The sequence below is a fragment of the Euprymna scolopes genome, chromosome 6 (genome assembly GCF_053919585.1).
Source record: "Euprymna scolopes isolate OS-2025 chromosome 6, ASM5391958v1, whole genome shotgun sequence".
In the NCBI taxonomy this organism is placed as follows: Eukaryota; Metazoa; Mollusca; class Cephalopoda; order Sepiida; family Sepiolidae; genus Euprymna; species Euprymna scolopes.
In genome coordinates, this window is record NC_136487.1 from 42,971,620 (window position 1) to 42,993,960 (window position 22,341).

General features: G+C 37.2%; 1 protein-coding gene across 2 annotated transcripts in view; it reads right to left on the reverse strand.

Moving 5' to 3' along the window:
* Window positions 1-21,193, reverse strand: part of LOC145277616 (uncharacterized) — a 73,449-nt gene extending 52,256 nt beyond the window's left edge. Inside the window, exon 1 of one of the 2 annotated variants that reach the window (XM_080129149.1) lies at window positions 20,978-21,193. The gene's annotated coding sequence lies outside the window, so the exon portion shown is untranslated. Of the gene's footprint in view, window positions 1-5,080; window positions 5,433-20,977 lie in introns of those variants that run through there. The other variant, XM_080129148.1, reaches the window with a different exon arrangement.
* Between the last annotated feature and the right edge of the window lie 1,148 nt (window positions 21,194-22,341).

A 22,341-nucleotide genomic window follows, 5' to 3' on the forward strand; every position in this document is an offset into this window, starting at 1 on the left:
TTACATACTTATTTGTCATGCCTGAATCAGTATAACTTCCAAAACTTATGAAAAATGGTCCATTAGAAAAAATAATAATAAGCAAAAACAGAAGTTTTTGAAGTTAGAGATTCTCACTGTAGATTCTCCTTACATTGAGCGAAATCAGTAGTAGATAACTATCTTCTACCAATAACAGTATCTTTCAAGTCAGCCATGACTTTTCTTCTTGGTATACTGCACATGTTTTTTTCTAAAAGTAGCTCTAGCACATCTTCTAAATAATAAAATACTCCACACAAAAAAGTGGTAAAAAAAACAAATAAGTGTTTCCGTAGCCAATAAAATTTACTTTAAAACCTACCTGCATAATATTTTGGTATTGTAATTTATTTGAAAGCGTTTATTCAGTTCTAAAAAGAAAATGTCAACATGATAAATCATGGCTTTGGAGTCTAGGAAATCGGTCAAGAATATAAAATTAAATCAAATCGTCAATAGAAAGAAAAAGCGAAAAAAAAAAAAAAATCAAATATAGTATCATGAAAGTCTTGGTAATCGCTCCAAAATAGAAAATGAAATATTGGTACTTGTAAAAGAAGGCGGGGGGGGGGGTGCATATCGTTATTTTGTGCATATTTACATTCCCAAACCAATGCTGTGTTCACATTTTGAGTGTATTTCATCCGAGCAAAGAAAGAACATGTGTTTGATTAGATTTTATGTTAGTTCCGTGTATGCAAGGAAAGAGTTAGCAATGCATGTTAAAATCCCAATAATTGTCAACTCTTTTATTAGAGCTCACTGTAGTAAAATTTGAAGGCTTCCAGTATTTCATAATTTTAATTTTGAATGATTATCAAGACTTCAAAGATTCTATATATGTTTTTAGCAGAATTGCATCATGTTTAGAAGTTGATTTAATTTTATATTTGTGCGATTATCAAGTATCATTACGTAATTTTTATTTACATAAGTATGTATGTTAACATGTTGAATTGTTAAAAATAAAGTTTCCAATATTTATGAAGCATTAGGATAATTTTAAGGTTAATTTTAAACATTTAATTTTCTGTTTTTAACTGATTATTATGCTTGTATATGGTTTTTTTAGCACTATTGCGTCCTGTAGAGAAGCATTTTTTTAATGCCTTCTCAGAATCCATTATGCAATTATTTTACTGCAGTAATCTGTAAAAAATATAATCCAGTTAAATTTAAGCTTTACAACATCTGTTATGAATTTGTTGAGTGATAGTATTCAATGGTTGTAAAAATCTATTCCCTCCTCACGTTTGTAACGAGTTTCTAAATAATCGCATGATTATTTCAGTGCGATTCAGTAAATGCATAAGTCCAAAAAAACTATATTGAATGTCAAAAAAAGAAAAAGTGCAAACATCGTCCTCCGCTTAACGGCGATCAGAATAAGAAAAGAAAAGAAAGTTTGATGGTAACAAGTTATGTGTAATGGGGGAAAATAAGCAAATATTAATCGTTAAACCGCAACCGATATAATATCAATCAACAACTACTCATATGTTGTTTACATTTGACGACCACCACCAGAAAGATAGAAAGAAGAATGTATAAGATACATATAGTATCTAGTAGTTTGTGCATGTTTTAGTCTTAGCATCAAAGCTAAACAGTCATTAGTTACATTAAAGGGGTGGACAATTTATTCGCTGCTGTGATATGCTGAAAATTAAGAGTCTATTAACTGAAACTGACACCGTGTGGAGAAATATTTGTTCTGACAATGCCATATTGTAATGTCCTGAAGTGTTCATTTAGAATAATCTAATTCCAGAATAAAAGAATTAGTAGGCAACCAATCAGAAGCAGTGGACTATCCCAAAGGAGACTTTATTATTTTTTTTTTCATTCTACTATGGAGAAGATAATGGTATATCTGTGTATGTATGAGCTAGTTATGGCCAGTGTGAGCATAGAATCTGTAGCATGTGTTGACTTCCTCCTAGTGTCAACTGGTATCGGTGGTAGGTATAAATATTTAGAGGTAAAAATAGGCACCGCTTCCTCTACCAATGTTGCGATTATGATAGTGTTGCTACTAGGATGTAATGTAGTATTTTATTATCACAATTGGATATGTCTACAAAGGTGTTTGAAAGTTACATAAGGTAGTGGCTATTAGCCTAGCTGTATTGAATTTGTATTTGGCATCTGTTGTTGCAAACTTACAATACTTTTTTTGAGAGAATTCCTGCAGCTACTTTATTAATATAGAGAAGAAAAGAAGGAGATAATACATAATATCTGTTGAAAGATGTTTCATCACGGACAACATGTAAAAAGCAAGGGAGGTAATGCAACAATGAAATATCTCGAGGAATATGTCGGAATGCCTAAAATTAAAAATTTAAATGAAAAGAAAATCAATTTTTATATGTTGACTTCATTTCCAGGGTATTTTTTTTACACATACTTTCGTATGTGTAAAAGAAAATTACACACGGAACTGATTTTTAGAATTCAATGTTGATTGCTGAACACATTCAGTCGGAAGCAGCAAATCTCAGTCATTATGCCAAACTGTCTGTCTGTGGAATTGCTGCTGGGGCTGCTTCCTAGCTGATTATAACATGATCATTTTCAAATCTAATGTAAATAAGTTCCTGTTGAACCGTCCTCTTAAATAATCAAGCCCTAACCAAGTTCCGCCATTACTGATCATGTCTCACCATCTACCTAACACTTATTAACATTTATCCTAAAGTGACCTCCGAGACTTGATAAGCAGTAACCCTCGCCCTCCCAAGTTAAAAAAAAGTATTGTAAAATATATATATGGTATTTTTTTAAAATTTACTTTGCACCTTAACAATCACCTTTAAAATGACGAATTTTAAGGTTTTCGGATATGCTGAAAACGAACATCACATTCAAATTTGGGACAGATAAATACTTTTCTTGATATTAAGACATTTTTTTTATGTATTACTTAATAAATATCAGTGGCGGTCGTCATTCTTAACATGGGGAGGAGGGAGGCGTTTTGTAACACATATGCACATATTTTCACTTTTCGGGTGGGGGAAAACAATAATAAATGAAAGTGACACCAGTGAAAACATAATGGATTACATTGGATAATAACGGCCTTAATATCCAGAAAACTACTTGTCTACCCCAAATTTAAATGTGATATTCGTTTTCAGCATGCCTGAAAACATGTAAAAAAATCATCATTTTAAAGGTAAATACTGAGGTGGAAAGAAAGTAAAAAAAAAAAAAAATCATACACATATATATATATATATATATATATATATATATATATTAACATGAATGTAAAATAACTCCCGGGCAATGCCGAGTAGGTACAACTAGTTTCAAATGAAAAGTCACACGACATTAAACACTGCTAACCATTTGGAATTCTAGCAGTGTAGTCTACACTGTAGACTAATCATCACTAATAAACATGGCTGATCTGTTTACACCGGCGTAGTACAGTACACCTGGCTGTGATTAAAAATAATTTTTTTGAAAACTCATGTCAATTAGAAAGTCATTTCTGGTTTGAAAGTTAAATTCAAATTTTTGTTTGTTTGTTTGTTTTTCAATTCAAAAATAAAAGTTGGCTTCAATTGTTAGATGTTATTTTGTTTTTTTTTTCGTTAAGGATCAACATTTTATCGAATTTAAAATAAGTAGTTTACTACAACCCTACTCACCCCCCCCCCCCAAAAAAAAAAAATGAGATTCTACCTTTTTAAGTGATTAACTGTGAAAACTCTGCAAAAAAAAAAAAAAAAATCTTGACGAAAAGAAGCTAAAATAACAAATAAATAAAAAAAACATTTTAGAATTTAGAGTAGGGGACCAGTTTCGCATATTAATTTAAAGTAAACTAACCTACCACTGAGTGCTCCATATTTCCGGGCCATTCTAGCATTTTATGTCAATTAACACAATGTTTTGTTTGCTATAGTAAATAAATCTTGTGTATTTGGGGGAGGCGTTTAATTTTTTGGCCAATTACGCGCGGTTTTACATTGCCAGTCGGATTTAGAGTCGGTGGTTTTTAAAAATGTGGTTAACTTCCCTAAGAATCTAGAATGGTCCGGAAATTAGAGATCATTTTACGTTAAATTTATATACAGAACTGATCTTCCACTTTAAATTCTAAAATCATTGCCAAAAATGACGAAACCAAAATTGAATTCCTCCCGGACAACGTCGGATACATACAACTAGTTTAAGTTTCGAATAACAGTCACACGACAGTAAACACATGTCAGCCATTTTGGATTCTACTATTGTCGATTAATCATGACTAACAAACATGGCTGCTCAATGTTTACATACTACCTAGTTATTTTAATTTTGTTTTATACAACGTTTACTTGCTTCTCCGGTTTTTTAATGCGGGGAAAATCTACATCCAAAAAAGAGAAAACTCTGCATTCAGACAAAAATTTTAATTCCCTCGGTCTAGAAAGATTTCTCCATCACGACAGAATATACGAAAAGTAACAAGTGTAGTATCAGAGCAGATACCTCAGTTTAATCTTAGCCAATGTCGATTAGAAAGCAATTTATAGCTTTAAAGTAAAGTTTTTTTTTGGGGGGGGGGGGTGATTAAAAAAAAGTTCGTTTTTCAAATCAAAAAAAAAAAAAAAAATTTTGTAAGTTTTTTTTTTGTTTTGTTTTAGTTAAAAATTACCATTTTAATTGTATCGGATTGTATCTTAATTGCTTGACTTAAATAAAGTCTGATAACATTCATACTAGAATTAACGACTAGTTTTTATACGAAAAATTCCGTCTCAAAAATACTAGAAACTAACATGCAACATTTGTTTCTCGTTTCGTCATTTTTAAATATAAATAAGTTGAAAAAAATCTAAACATTCAACAAATGATGTGCTATCTAATATTTAAACAATTAAAATGTCTAGAAAAATAATACCTTTTTAATAAGTTGTTAAGAAATAATATTTCCTGATTTGATTTGATAATGAAAGTAAATGCTTCTTTCTCTGGTTTTCTACCAGGAAAAGTTAATAATGACACAACAAACATTTTATAAATGTCTTTTTTTTATGAATAAACAGGTAAAATGACTTACTTCTTGATAAGCAGGATAATACGAAGTTTCTAAATCAGTAGAAAGTGATCTCGAGGTGATTTAAATAAAATCGCTTACGCTGACGATAAATAATAAATGAAAGTGACACATTTCATTTTTTCTCAGTGAGGTTTGGGGAAAACCAAAACATGTGTTTCGGAAGCTTTTTTCCTCTAAAACTTAGAAAAGCTACCATTCCAACTGAAGAGTTCCACATTACAAAGTGAACCATAATTGTATTATCTCCCTTGTATTTATTTGTTATAGTTTCAATTATCAACAGCTGGTCGTGATGTTCCTGTTGCTGCCGTGGTCTGTCACGAGATCAACAGGATCTAGACAATTTTTGAAATGACCTTTTCTCTGTTGACTAGGTCATCTTCAGTTCTAGGAGGTCCACCCACCGAGGTTTTGTCTTCTCTCGTTGAGAAAGGGTTACTTAATTGCTAATTGCCTGAGTTGCCTCCACCAGGAAATGCCAGGTATTTTTTTTTTAGGCCAGAATGTTTCTTATCGGGGGGGGGGGGGGGCTCTTCAATCTCACTTTCCGACCCTAGTGTCACATCTTCTCGTTATGGGAGAGAGATAAATAAATTAGCCTTGAATTATTTAATAATAGCCAAATAAATTGAGACACGTTTTGCCTTCAATGAACCAAAAATGAAGAAGAAAAAAAGTTATTGTATAATTATCAACGAAGGAATTCAAATATATACTCATATATAAAACGTATTTTGTGTGCGCATGTTTGTGTGTGTTTGTTCCCTATGGACTCCAAAACGGCTGAGTTTAATTTTTTTTTAAATTTCACACAAAAGTACTTTATATGTCTGGGAGCGTTCTCTAATCGATACGAATCGCTCTCCCAACAAAACGTTTCTGCCCTCTTCTTTTCCAATCGACCACACCTGGCCCCCCACCACCAATGTCACACCGCACAATCTGAACGTCAGCAATACGGAATTCTTTTCAAGAGAAGATGTTCACGACTCTTTTCTTTCTGCTTCTCCAGGGAATTTTTCCCAGCTTTTATATCCTCCTATCTAGAAAAAAAAAAGGAAGAGACAGGAAAAAAAATAGCTTCTCCCATCATGCCCTGCCTTCGTGTATATAAATGAGCTAGCCATCCTTCTTTCTCCTTTCCCAAAGAGCAATGCAGATATGCCCAGTACGTTTTTTTTTTTTTCTAAACATATACTTCACACGCCGTGATCTTCGAGATCAATTAGACACTTCATAATCCTTCATCCAAGCAGGCCTCCTCCTCACACGTTGAGGCCTCTGGGGGAGAACCTCTTGGGGGTTGACGTTTTCAGGTTCACTACAGACATTCTCGTCCAGTTGTAAAGAACCACAATGTTCGAAAAGTCGAATTGGGGTGCATCGTTAGCTTCTTGGTGGATCTCAACTTCCTCCTCTTCACTGCCATCACTGCACACCGGCAGGGTTACACGACGCAGGTCTAGGATATGCCGGGGAACGCCATTCACCATCACGTTGTTCTTCGACTGCATTCCCGTTACGACACCCCTCCCCCTGCGAGTGGTACATTTTGCATTGGGGGCTTAACCCACACCTCCTCGCCCACTTTAATGGTAGCTTCTTCACCCTCAATTCCTACTGTTTTGTTGCACGGATGCCGCCACTTATATACGAAGATGGCTCTATTAGACACAGTTGTCTCATCTTGTCTGGTTTTTGGTGAGATGTTGTACCAAAACACCGCCTCCATGGGTGAAATGTTGCTTTTTTCTGCAGCAGCCTTGATGGTGCGATGATTCCTCTCAACTATCCCATTGCCACTCGGCCGATACGCTGCCCTAAAAAATTGCCTTACTCCCCACCTATCATACACCTCTTTAAAGGCTTCTTATCGGAAAGCGGGGCCATTGTCCATTAACAGTTCCTCAACCGGCCCTCTCTCCAAAAATATTTCTTCAATGGCCCCTCTGATCGCCCATGCACCTTCTGCCCTGATCTCTCTCCGTATGGCAAACTTCCCCGGTCCACAGTCGACCATCGACAGATACAGCTTATGGCGATAATGGGTTACATCAATGGTCAATCGCTTCCAGTCCTCCGCAATGTGTAACTCTCCTGCTGCATGTCTGGATGGTCCAGGGTCTATCGATTGGCACTCCTGACAATGCTCCACTACCTCCCTGACCTCCTTCTTGGTGGTTTCCGGGTAAACTTCTCTTGCCAGGAATAACATCCATTCTAGAACAAAGTGGTGCATTTCATGTAACTTTCTAACTTCTTCCCCTGCACAGCATACTGAGGAAACCTCTTTTCTCTCTTGCAGGCAGGCCTTCTTTACCCGTGTCATCAAATCCGCCTTGTTCTTTTCTGATGGGACCAGCACTACAAATACCTTCAACTGGAATTCCGCTATCAAATCTTCGAGTGCTCCAAGCCTGCGTTTGATCAGCACTTCTGCAGCACCTCTGGTCCTAACTTTCTTATCGCCAGTCACTGCCGACCTAATCCATGAAACTACCGTTGCCGAATCGGATTTGATTTCAATCATTTTCAATCCCCACTTCAGGGCCAGATTGATTCCTTTCAAAGTGGCCTCCAGTTCGGCTACGTTGATATGGAAATAGTCGTTTTTCTTTCTTAGCCATGCCGCATCTTCCACAGTTACACCTACCATCTCTAATACGACACCCAATGCCAGACTGCTGGCATCGCACCAAATCACCCCCGCGTCTCCGCCGCTGACGTACCATACCCCTTTACTGGGTCTTCTTTCGTACTCTCGCGATTATTTCTTGTAGCATGTTCGAGACCTCCTTTGTCACATGGCCCTCCCAGCCATCAGTGTCCATTTGTCATTTAATAAAGCTGCACACTATCCTAAGCCAGCCGGAAATTGAATAGTGTCCCACCACAAGAGTTCTCGTTTTGTCAGGTGGGTTCCGATTTCGGGTATTGCATTCCTTCGTCTAAAGCCAAGGCTTCCTTTGCCATCTCGGCATAGTTTCAACCCCAACGCCGCTCCTCCATCTAGGGACTCCGCCGGTTTTGCAGTCAACCCATACCTCGCGACATGGCTTCTCACTTTCTTCGCTGTCACCTCTGCTATCTCCACGAGAATGTCATCAATGTACGAACTAGTGGCCTTGTCCACTGTACAGTCTTTACTCAGCACCATCTTCAGCATGGCAGTCATAATTTTGGGGGCTGAGCTCAGCCCAAAGCCTAACCTCATCAGGCAATACATCTTCCCCTTGTACAGGACCAATTGATGTTGCCAGAGTTTTTCATCTACATGGTCGACAATCTTAGTGGCCTGCTCCATCCTCCTCCATTTCTTCATAACCTCTTCGCATACGTCAATCCCCTTTCTTTTTTTTATTTATTTTACTTCAGTAAGTATTAAGAGATCAAGGGGCTCCCTCCTGGAGCTAACACTTGATTCTGTTATGATTTAAATTTATATCCGAGGGCTCTTTTAAGAATAGATGCTGTTCCCTTTATGGCTGCTATTTGTATTTCGTTACAGCTTGGTTTTCCAGGGATTGCTTCTAAGTATTTAGGAAGATTCTTTTTTATTAAGCCAGTTGCTCCTATCACAACCGGTATAATGTTTGTTTCTTTCAGAGACCATGTCGTTTTTAGATCATTTTTTAGGTCCTGATATTTTGTTATTTTTTCCTGTTAAGCTCTGTTAAGGCCAAAATCATTTGGGACTGTAACATCGATAATGAGCGCAGTTCTTTCAGGCTTGTTCCATATTACTATATCTGGTTTGATTCCTGTTTAAGCTCTTCCAGAAACTTTCCTGCTCTTTTATGTTTCTCTTTTTTTTATTTATTTTACTTCAGTAAGTATTAAGAGATCAAGGGGCTCCCTCCTGGAGCTAACACTTGATTCTGTTATGATTTAAATTTATATCCGAGGGCTCTTTTAAGAATAGATGCTGTTCCCTTTATGGCTGCTATTTGTATTTCGTTACAGCTTGGTCTTCCAGGGATTGCTTCTAAGTATTTAGGAAGATTCTTTTTTATTAAGCCAGTTGCTCCTATCACAACCGGTATAATGTTTATTTCTTGTGGCAGGCTACGTGTCTGTTTAATTCTCTGAAATCCAGTACCGGTCTAACTTTGTTCTTTGTGGGTTGAACAACTGCCAGTAATGGTAGCATTCCTTTTTCTTCCCCTGCCCACGGTTTCAGAATTCCCTCCTCTATCCACCTCTCCACTTCTTCCTCAAATCCTTTTCTTATTTCTCCTCGCAGTGTTTTCTCATAGCAGCTTACTTTGTTTCGTAGTTCTGGAGGCCCATTTCCATTCCACCGTCTACCTCTCACCATCAAACCTCGCCAGGAAATCCTCGTCTTCGATGCAGCAAACCTCCGGTTTTTGCATTCTGATATTTCTATCACCTTCCACTCCTGCTATTCCTACTGCGCCAAGGTGTCCAAAAGTTACTTGGCCCCCTCTCAACGTAGCGCCCCCAGTTGGTTGATCACACTTACACCTAAAACCACATCAACATCACCAGCCAGACGATCCAACACCAGGGCTCGTAGTCCAATAGGTACACCTTGCACCAGTACTTCCACTGTTGTCTCTCCTAGGAATTTCACCTCCCTGCCATCCACGGTCTTAATACTCCTGGCTCTGCTCTATGATTTAGCGACATTCTTTGTTACCAATGTCGTGGTGCAGCCTGAGTCAACAAGTGCCATGGCTCTCTTCCCATTGACTACTACCGGTAACTGAGGCAACGTTTTGTTGTGTGCCATTTCCACATAGGAGGGGGAACCACTGGCGCAATGGCTCCCCTTCACTCGTTTCCCTGGTCCCATGTAGCAACGCAATAGCGGCTAATGTGTCCCACTCATCCACACGGTAACAGGTGACCCCCGGTCTCGACTCTTTGTAGTCCTTGAGCAAGTGAGGACCCTGGCACCAGAAGCACTTGATGGCCGGTCTCCCCCTCCTGTCGCCTCGCTGCCTGTCTCGTCATTCAAGTGGGGCCTCATGCACTTATTTCCACTCACAGCTGCAGCCACGATTGGGCCCTTGACATTCTTGACTAGGACTCTAGTGTGGACCAAGAGATCGTCCACTTCCATTGTATTGATCTCAGTGATTCTCTGCATGTTTTTTCTGGGAAGCCGTTCACTAGGTATAGCTTTACCATCATCTCCAGGCTCCTCCCCACATAACCAGCCAATCCTGATCTCCGCAGCAAAGACGTCAACAGACTCGCCAGTCCACCTCAAACTTGCCAGCTTGCCGAGTGCTTCAAATGGACTCTCAGCGAAAGCCAATTTCAGTCTTTGCTCCACTGAGGCAAGGTCTCCCTTATCTTCATCGCACATCTGCTGGTAAATAGTGAGGGCTTCCCCTCTAAGTAGAGCGGCAGCAGGGTGACCACGTCTTCGATTTTTTGTAACCTTGCCACCATCTTTAATTTTTCCAGCCATTTAATTAGGTCACTCTCCCCAGTGAAGGGTCTCAACATCTGAGTTGAGAGTCTCCAGTCAGCCATGTTAACATGCTTAACACGCCAAAATAGCTTCTAATTGATATGAATCGCTCTCCCAACAAAACGTTTCTGCCCTTTTCTTTTCCAATCGATCACACCTGCTCTCTCACCACCAATGTCACACCGCACAATCTGAATGTCAGCAATATGAAATTCTTTTCAAGAGAAGATGTTCACGACAAGGTATTATAAGAAGGCTGACTGGGAAGCCATCAGTGATCTCATCAGAGATGCCCCATAGGGAAACATCTTTTCTCTTCCTGCTGAGCAGTGTGCTGATGAGACCACTGAAGGGTTCAAAACGACAATTGAAGCACATGTTCCCACGCAGAAATTTTATAGCAAATCCACCTCTCTTCAATGGTTTACTTCACTTGTGCAGCTGCCATTGCCTAATGGCAGCATGCATACTGCAAATTTAATTGACATAAGTCCAGATCAAACAGACAGAAGTTTATACAAACTAGAAGTAACGTTAAGAAAGAAATAGCGACAGCTAAGAGAGAATATTCTGAAACCACCAGAAAATGCATCGAAGCACAGAAATTAGGAACCTGTGATTTCTGGAAGATCTACAACAGTGTATTAAATAATGGGCAATCTACAATTCCCCCACTATCCAATAATCACAAGGTTGCTTGCACAGCAACCGAGAAGGCTAACATACTTGCCAGTCAATTTGCCTCTAACTCCACATTGAACTCAGCAAACCACTCCCTCCCTGACTTTGCTTTGTGGACAGATGCCACATTCGATGATCTGAAAATCGCTCCCTCTCAAGTACATGTCATAAAGAACCTAGACACATCAAAAGCATGTGGACCCGATCTCATTCAGGCTGTGCTATTAAAACAATGCTCCGCTGAAGTTGCTTCAGTCCTCTCCAAACTATACAACAAATGCCTTAACAAATCTTGCTTTCCTGACTGCTAGAAAACTGCTTCTGTAGTACCAGTTTACAAGAATTCTGGCGAAAGAACCGACCCATTAAATTATTGCCATATTAACCTCCTCCCACTTTTCACCAAATTATTTGAGTCCATAATTAATCAAGCTCTAGTTCATCACCTTATAGCTGCTAAACTTCTGACTGACCAACAATACCTATATAGACAAGCTCGTTCTACAGTAGATATCCTTACTGTAATCTCTGAACATATATACTATTCACTGGACAAAGCGGGTGAGGGTAGAGTGGTATCCCTAGATATATCTAAGACTATTGACAGGGTTTGGCATGATGGTCTTCTCAGGAAAATCAGATCTTACGGTGTCACTGGACGAGTACTTAACATAATTAGATCTTTCTTAAATAATAGACGAGTCCAGGTTGTCCTCGACGGTTGTACATCCAAACAATATGATATAAATGCGGGTGTATCTCAAGGGTCGATCCTTGGACGTTTATTAATTCCTAATATTCATAAAATTGTTTCTGAGATGGGAATATTTGCTGATGACACCACGCTCTATAACAGGCACGAGGGGAAAACAAATGAACACATATCTAAGGAAATGGCAAAAAACTAGAGGAAGACCTCAAATCTGTGGTTGAATGGATACAAAAATGGATGGTTACATTCAATGCTGCCAAGACTAAGCTTGTTTACTTCAATAATTACAAGAAACCATTCTCAACCACCAATAGCAATGACTAAAGACACATTATCTGAATGTACTTCTTTCAAACTCCTTGGCCTAACGTTCACAAGGAACATGAGCTGGAACAGATAGATTGAGAGCATTGCCAAGGCTGCTGCGAAGAAGGTGGGCTCCCTCTACCATGCTAGAAAGCTACTTACGCCTGAAAGTATCCTGTATCTCTACAAGGCCGCCATTCGCCCATGTATGGAGTACTGTTGTCACATTTGGGCTGGTGCATCTGCTACTAGTCCAGGACAGGGTTCAGAAGAGAGTCGCCAACCTGATAGGTCCTGAACTGTCCTCTAGGCTTCAACCTTTGTCTTATCGACGAAATGTTGCATCCCTCTGCTTGTTCTACAAGTACTTTAATAGTGAATGCTCTGATGAGCTCTTGTACCCCCTTGACGTAAATACCCCCTATAAACCTGACAAGCAGCAAAATCCCACCTCTACATAGTAGTGATCCCTAGATGTAAGAAAGCATTCTACTCTAATAGTTTCTTCTCCAGAACTGCTAGACTTTGGAACTCCCTTCCAAGTTCCTGCTTTTCCAACTGTACTGACATTCAGAAGTTCAAGTTTAATGTAAACAGATATCTTACTGCTCAACTCCTTACATAGTATTTCTGCAACTTACGTCCCCGATAATAGCCTCCTAAATCAAAGTGGCACTGTGATTTGTTTGGTGTGAAAATGGAATAAAAAAAATTTTTAATCTCATCAAAGAAGTTTCAGCAGCAATATGGCAACCACCCGTGTCCAAGCTGCACATCACTTATAATCACAAATCTGTTGCTGACTGTGTGTCGACCAAAATGCTCCAGCAGACCCTGACCGTGACAATATTCCTCTACTTGATCCCAACACTGCCAGAGTCTGACATCATATAATCCGAATCTTTTAATGGAACTTTAATGGCATCTTAACAGAACTCACACTCTTAGAAGTACTACTGGAGAAGGAGAATGATTCCTGCCTTCTTCCAAAAGTTCACAGTACCAACACATTGTAGACTCTGTCACAAAAAACCAAGGCAAAAATAACTCGATTCACTTTTTTCCTTAGTGAAACAACTGATTTTTATTTACAGCCATTTAATTACAGGTCTTTGCCTGTTAGCCTCGGCCACCGTGGGTAACACGCCTATGGTTTTCTTTGATGTGATCCCTTCTCTTGAAACTCTTTTGAATATCATTCTCCTGTTTCTGACATTATCCTAGGTCTGCGCACATGTTCTTTTTATATTCTTTTTTCATCTTCCTTCCCATGACGTCATTCAGCACACGGCTCAGTTATTTATATACAGCTGTCATACGCACGCCTGCACAGTTCATCATAACCATCTGGCGTACGGTGAGACACAGAGAGGGTGTCTTCTGACATATATCAAGAAGGACCTGTATTTCAAGACAATTGAAGATGCAAGCAGAAGTGTGCTGGACAAGTTTTCTGAGATTATACCCTTACTACAAGACCATACAATTATCATCTCTAAATGGTACCTCCTGTCAGGAAATTCTTACTACTTGTAGCAGTAAGGTTTTGAGCTGAATGATTTTGAGTTGAGGCTGAAAGATTATGAGGTAATCTGTGTCAATTTGAATTCCCACAACCCCATTTGAGGTCAATCTGCAAGGCCTGCTGAAAGAGGTGAACAACTGGCTATGGCTGTGATTAACATAAACAAAGCTCTCCTCAACAATGTTATGCTGACCCGCCAAGATCCAGCAATGGATCTTTTCTCGCCAGCTATGACGTTTGTACAAAAGTCTCTACTTATCAAGTTCAACTGGCTCTGAGTTCGACAAAAACACCTAAGGAGTCAACATGGCTCCAGCGCATATACGTGGACTTAATAACATAACACACACATATACCTCCATACTCACATGAACAACCTGATTTGAACACATGATGTCTATAGACTTTCCCATACAAATATTCTCACAACCAGAACTCTTAACCGTTCTCTACATACAGGATATTTATCCTATTCTCTAACCTTTATGTTCGTGGACTTATTCACTTACTAACACCTTTCTTTTTAGGTCCTGGATATAACCTTGAACTATATCCGATGGTGAGGCCCCAGTTTGCGGGCTTTGGGGAGTGTGGAGCCACCCTTTAATTGCTATTGCTCCCAGGTCCACTCTGACCCGGAGTGGTAGTACCTGTTAGGGTCCCAACTATGGGTTAAATAGAAACCATCTGGAAAAAACAAAACAAATATATTTCTATTAAAAAGTTTTCTGCAAAATAACTGGATTCGACATTAAATAACCTGAAAAGGGTTGATATGCCGTATAACAAAAACAACCAACCAACCTTTCTCTTTTATTCTGTTTTATTTGCATCAAAATAAAAATGGTGCAAGTTGTTTTAAATATTAGAATGAGACTTCATCTATTTTACAGATGTGTCTATATGTCTCAGTGGCATGAACTGTGCATGAACTTGAAATACTTTCCTTTACACTTGAACATTATGCATGTAATTAAATTTCTCTGTCTATACATATAGATGCACAAAAAAATAATCCCTTTTGAAAAGTATCTTTCAACAAGCAGAGACATTAATTCAAACACTGGTTATAAACCGTTTATATCATGCCTGTGTTATACTGAAACAGCACTCATCCTAGGTGTTATACTATGGGGCTCCAAAAAGGAGTCTGCCATACAATATGCATGCGAACACACCCCACAACAATGCACATGCCGAACAGCTGAGTTTATCCTCTCGTGCACGTGCAAATGTGTGTATGCACACATGTCGCATCACTCAGTTGATCGTCCAATGCATATATTTCAACATCCATGCAACAATTCTAACAGGAAGCGATTGACGTGGATGCATCGAAACAGCTGCAGACAAGCAGTTCCCTTTAACAGATGCAAACAACACATACCTGAATTATTTACGAACATTTATTTTCATAATCTGGCCAGCATTTTCAGAGATTACACATTTTTACATCTTGGCTGTCTGAAATGATGCTGATCCCCGCATCATTCTCTCTGATGTCCAGCTAACGACTGCCTAGTATCTCCTCAAATCTACATATCGTCATTTGTCATTACGTGTCTCAGGCCAACAGCTGATGTCCCCAATCTAGTTATTTGTTTATGCATACCAAAATCATGTTTACATCTATTTTCTATTTTCACATTCCTTTTGCAATATTATATGTCAATCATTTTTTCCCAATTTAATCGTTTATTTTTCTAATCATAATAATTGATCCAGCGACCCACTATTACTCGAATCAATTAATAATAATAATAATAATAATAATAATAAAGTTTTGACCCTTGGCCCTGCTTGCCACAGTTAACACAGATACTACGCTATGATCACAGCTGAAAGAGTCACAACATTATATAGGCAGGTTGAACCGGTTTCCTCTAAAGGAAAATATCTATGTTTGGTAACAAAGACAAACAAATATTTATGTTACATACAAGGATCTCAGTGCTTGGGATTTCAGTTTTCATCTTGGAACCAACAATCGGGATCATGGGATTAAAATCATGTATAAGTTAATATAAATTACAGTTAGGAAGATAAAGATGGTTTGAATGTCGTTTGTTTCATTTTAAAACATTTTTTGCTTATATGCTTCGCGTGAATGGTGCTTAATATGTTGCATTTGACATTTCCGCCATAACTGTGCCTAAATCAAAACGTTAATTCCATGAACAATGCTTCTTTCTCAGAAGTGCACGACTGTGGAACTCTCTTCCATTTGCCTGTTTCCCAGCTGACTACAATTTGGTTGTCTTCAAGTCTAACATAAACAAATTCTTGATGAACCGCTCCCTTAAGTAATCCAATTTGCCAAATTTCCATTAAAAATGACTACTGCAATAATGTCCCATTGATTACTGTACACTCAATAACCCTTATCCTCGAGTGGCCTAAGGGCCTTGAGTGGTGACTCCCATGTAAAAAAACAAAAAAAAACAATAAAATAACACCACCAACTGTTGTATGTAGCTCTTCAAACAAAACAACAGCACATATGCTTCTTGTTATTTTTCTGTCAGCTAGTGGAAACACGTTGCTTCAGTGGTGTCCAGTATGGTTCAGCTGTGCTTGAGATGTGGCTATGCCACTGTGCTGTGTGATCAATTTTCCTTTCACTGTGTTGCATTTTTGTTGAATTTTTGTGTCGATTTAATGTTTTATTTTAGTATATATATATATATATATATATATATATACTATATACACAGTCATTGAATATGGATCTTACCATTATATATCTTTACCTAGCTAAAACCAGTTTTATGATGGGCACTTTTTTAACAGTTTTAGAAACGGCTATTAAAAAAATTAAAATTTTTTTCCCCAGCGATCTATAGATTATGGGGGTGTGAGTTGATGTTCATCTATTCATATTCGGGCTCTATCAAGTTTTAAGACCGAGGTTGCAGGTGCAGCAACCTTTAAAAGTCGAAAGTAGTAGAGTACTCACAGGACTGTTAAAGGTAAATTTAATGCAAATATATATATATAAAATAAAAACATGTAAATAACTTCTCACCCCCCCCCCCCAAAAAAAAAAACTCAGCTCTCCATTTGTTTTATATGGTTTTATACTGCTATATAGTTGAGATAGGATTCCCAGGTAATTGGACATTGCAGCATGGCACTTCCTCTTCTGGTTCTAACATTCTTGTACAAAACAGTTCTTCAAATTTCTATTAATTTTACACTTGCATGTCTTTTGCCTGATGCAAAAGTCTATTAAAAGTTCTATTTCTGTACCTCTCTAGCTTTCTCTCTTTCACCCTCACGTGTTTTTCCCTCCTTTGCCCAGCCCATTTCTATGTAGCTGAACATAGAGACATACATATGCACAGACAACTTTCCTTTGTATAGATTCCTTGAGGAATAAGTTCTCATAGGAGAATTAACTTCTTGATAAAAAAATTAGAGTTACTTCCCTTTATTAAGTAAAATGACCAAATAATTTGATTGAAACAGCAAACAAAACTTGGGTTAGTAGTCCTCCAAGGCAAGATTTCTCAAACTTCAGGACACCATGGAGCCCCTGAGTAGGGCAAAGGTTTTTCTACGGACCACTAACAAGATAATTTCTAAAATAAATATAAAAAAACATTAATTTAAAATTTTAACCTATACTGGATTATTAATTGTTCCTGTTTGTGATTTTACTATGTTTTTATGTTTACGACCATTTTTTTGTTTTTGATTAATCAAAAGTTGTTAGATTTTTTATTAATTTATTTTTTATTTACTTTTTCATGGACTATCCTGAAAACTCTTTACATCTGTAGTTATGTATCATATTTGTTTCCAGTAGAAAAGATCAATAAATAAATGTCTGCAACCATTTTTTTTTCATATAAAGCATTTGGTCCTCTTTAAGAAAGGGCTTCTAGAGCCCCTCAGCCTAACACACAGAGCTTCAGGGCTCCATGGAGCCCACTTTGGGAAACCGTGCTTCAAGAAATGTATTTTGTTTTATTACTTTTAGACATCCAGGGTAACACCAATCAAGAAAATACCAACTTTATGGGTGTTTGTTTTGTAATTTTTACTTTTAGTTGAATACACACACAGATAACTGTTCTTTATATAATAGATTACCTAACACATTCTCTATGTCAACGCTGGCAATTTGTATTTTTTTTTTTTTTACTGAGTTGAGAGATTTTACATAGAAATCATGTTAATGCGTATCTTCTTTTGTGTATCATGTTTGTATTTGAAAAGCCTCTCAGAAAATAAAGCTATGTTTATATCCACATCTGGCATCAATTCAAAATAAATGGCTCTCGTCTTCAGGAGACCTCAAGTTTTGACAAGCTTCTGGGCTTGACCATTACTCCTGATCTTAAATGGAACACGTACATCAAATCTGTTGCCAAGGCCGCTGGAAAAATGGTGGAATCTTTCGATAGATCCAGTAGATATCTCACTGCTGATGCAATTCTTTATCTATATAAGAGCCAGGTACGTCCAAGGATGGAATACTGTTGCGACATCTGGGCAGGAGCTGCTAGAAAGGATTTGTCCTGCCTTGATAGAGTTCAAAATAGACTTCGTAGCCTCGTAGGATATGTCCTTTTCTCTTCCCTGCAACCTCTATCTCACAAAAAAGATGTTGCGAGTTTGTCTCTGATGTATCATTATTTTCATGGAAAGTGTTCGACTGTCCCCCCTCACCAAACTTTCACAAGAAATACTCGTCTAGCTGTAAACACTATCAATAATTTCCCCCACTCTTTATCTGTGCCTAAACCTAAACATAGATTCCATGAACAAAGCTTCTTTCTTAGAACTGCACGCCTGTGGAATTGTCTTCTGTTTTCCTGCTTTCTGGCTGACTACAATATAATTGTCTTCAAGTCTAACGTAAATAAGTTCTTGATGAGCCATTCCATATAAATTAACAAATTTACCGAATTTTCATTACTAATGATTACTATATTGTTCAATTCCCACTGTACACTCTTTAACCCTTATCCTTGAGTGGCCTCTTGGCCTTGATAATGTGGTGATGCCTGTGTAAAAATATATATATATATATATATATATATATACGTAAACGCAGCTATGTCTTTATCACTACTATTTCTTCATGATTGTCTCTGTTTCCATTTATTTCCGACCCTTGTATATACCCAAGAAAACATTTTCCATATAGCTGGAAGAAGATACCCCAACATGTGGCTATGCAAAAAAAAAAAAAAAAAAAAAAAAAAAAAAAAAACTTAAAATAGGAATATAAGATATTTTAAAATCGTTCTCAGAATAACTAAAATTAAAAAAAAAAAAAAAAAAAAAAAAAGTAAAATCGTATCTGTTTATTTTGTGTTAAACAAATTTTGTTGGTAGTTTGGCATTTGCTATAAGGAATTTTTTATATTATGTACATACAAAATAAATACTTGAGTGTAAAGAGTTGTCTCCCTTGCACTAGTCACTTACAAGTTATTTCATGTGGTCAGATAAATTATTTCAGTTATAAGCTATTATTATTATGATGATGATGTGAACTCTTTAGCGATGTCTTCAGGGAAATAATCGAGATTCTTCTCCCCTTTATAAACTATAGCACCATCATGTTCAAACAGGTAATAAAGTCCACATGTGAACATCTTGTACTTTTAATTGTTAATGCCAGCCATTGTCTTGATATTTGCAGAACCTGTGGAAATTCAATTTTATCTTTTATCCGTTCTATATTTCTACTGTTCTTAAAAATATTTCCATTCTATTATTGTATCACTTTTGTTCAAATTGAAATATACCTATCTAATTGTATGAATTAATATAGTTTCACAACTGGTTAATGTGGTATTACTTCAAAAGCTTTTTAGGAGTTTGTGATATACTTCCATTCTATAGACATCTGGCAGGAATTCAGACCTCACAATATTATTGCAGAATCTTTAGACAGAACAGAAATTACACTCTGTCCTTAACCCAATGACCAAGACAATGCATTTTTATTATAGTTTCACGTTCAACAGAGCATGAAATTTGAAGAAGACACGTAAATTCTCAATATTCCACAACAATATTTTAAGGCATATCATTCCTTGCAATATCCATGTGCTTATAATATATTCATTTTTAATTTTGCGAGGTAAAATACCAGGTGGAGAAACTGGCATGGGCTATCCTTCTCTCAAGCACCCCGTCTAGTGATTGGCGTCACAATAAAAAATACCCTTGATAACTCTGGCGAAGCATCAAGTATTCAGCTACCGACAAGATTTGAATTACACTGCAAACTCGTGTAGTGAGTTCAATCTCGGATATGGCCGCGCTGGATTGGATTGTGTGTGGCCTCCAAAACAAAGCGGACAGATTATTTTTTAAAACATGAATTAAAATAAAGTATGTTGGTTAATGTAGTTTCATGATATATCTGATTATTGCACTATCTTTGGACAAAACAGATACTACACTTTGACTCTCATCCAAAAACCAAGAAAATGTATTTTAGTTTAGAGTTTCACATTTGACAACAATGGCATCAAATAAAATGTTTTTGAAATACCTTTTTTTGCATTACAGCTTTGAGATCAGGCAATCCATTTTTAAAAAATAATATGGAGGATGATAGTATACATACTAACATGAAATTGTTGGTAATGTCATGAAATAAGGTTTGTCGATGACATGAGAAAATAGACCTGTGTAGAGATTAAAAATGTTCCTTATCTTAAACATTATTACATGAGGTATCATTTCGAGTAAAAAAAGTGGGGTTTGTTCTACCCACTGAAACTCAAGAAATGTGCATTTAAAATGTGTTACAACGTGCCCCACATTGGGATTACATAAAGGCAGTCACATAACAAGATTTAAAAAAAAAAAATGAAAAAAAAGAAAAAGTCCTCTGGGTTCGATTTTCTCTAAGGGGATGGGGAGGGTTTTTCAAAAACCTGTAAAATATGAAATGGGTGAATAAACAGCACAGTGGAAGCAACAGAACGCAAACACGATTATTAAAGTTTAAATTAATTTTATTATAAAAATAGACTATGCGTGGAGGGGTGGAGAAAAGAAAAGAAGGCGACATTAAAAAAAAAAAAAAAAAAACACATCATGAAGATGGTGGGAGTTATGGTAATGTTTAAAAATGCCAAGCGGAAAACATATCAATAAACAACAACAAAAAAGCAAAACAGAAAGAAACATTAATTCATCGCATGGGAGAGAGAGAGAGAGAGAGAAAGAGAGAGAGAGAGAGAGAGAGAGAAGACTTACAGTTCATTCTTTTTTATGTGGGATTTCTCCGGCAGATTTCGTTACTTTAATTTTTTGTCCCAGGCGTATTTGTTAACCTGGCTTCGTGTTCAAAAACATGCATCCAGAACCCTGGAGTATATTGTCACTCTTATCTTTTTCGCTGCTCGATCCACAGCCATTTTTATCAACATATTTGCATTGGCAAATTTCACTTCTCAAATTCACCAATGAAATGTCTGCTTGCCAAGAAGTGCGTATAAAAAATTTATTTCTTTTTCTTTCGTCCTTCTTTTTCTCTTTTCATATCCGTATTTTGCTTGCCTCTCTTTTTTTCCTTTGTACACTTTTGGGTGGTAAGCAACCCAGAACCAAAAAGGTCAGGCAATGTGCCACTACCCTGTGACTTTATCAAATGGCCGACTCATCCTTACAAGGAAGAGGGGGTGTAGAGACCTGTTAAGCTTTTTCTTCAGTTCTCTCACTCTCTCTTTTTCTATTGCTACAGGTTCGGCCTCTCTTTCTCTGTGAGTTCTCTTGCCCCGGTGATGATTAAAAAAAAAAAGAAAAAAAAAAAAGCAAGATATATTTTCTGTCAGCAAAAAAAAAAAAAAAAAATGTGATTATGTGACAAATGTGCAAACATCGTATGAAAAAATATTCAAGATAAATGCCACCCATAATTTCATAGAGCAAGTAGTAGCCTTGACCTTGCGATCAAAAACCATGATTGAGTGAAACAGAATGAATTGAGGCAATTCATCCATGTTAGATCTACAGCTGATGTGCTAAATGTAATATCTCACAGGATTAGCAAATCTTTCAACGGAGGCTTTGTTTCAAGGGCAATTACGCTTGATATATCAAAAGCTGTTGATAGGATATGGCATAAAGGACTACTTTACGATCTCCAGTTACAGAATAGCTGGAAATGTTTTCTCAATTATTAATTCATTTCTCTCTGATAGGTTTATAAGAGTAATGGTTGATGGGCAGAAATCAAAAGTTCACACTATTAATGTTAACATTTCTCAGGGCTCCATTTTGGGCATAACTCTTGATAATATGTTACTCCTTTGAAAAAAAAAATAATAATACAAGCAAATATCTGTTACATAGTGAAGACAAACGCATTGCCTGATTGTTTCAAATGCTTTATGTGGCTTCATTTGCCACCACCGTTTTTGTAGTAGTAGTACTAGTAGCCACGTCATCTCTATTTGACATTGTAGGAACAAATGAATGGCAACAATATTTCGCAGTCTCAGTATTAGCATTAAGAAAACAATTAATCCCATTGATACAATTATATTTTTATAAAGAACATTCTCAAGTGATCAATGAGAATGTGTAGATAAATCTAGTATGAATTGAGTTACCTCCCT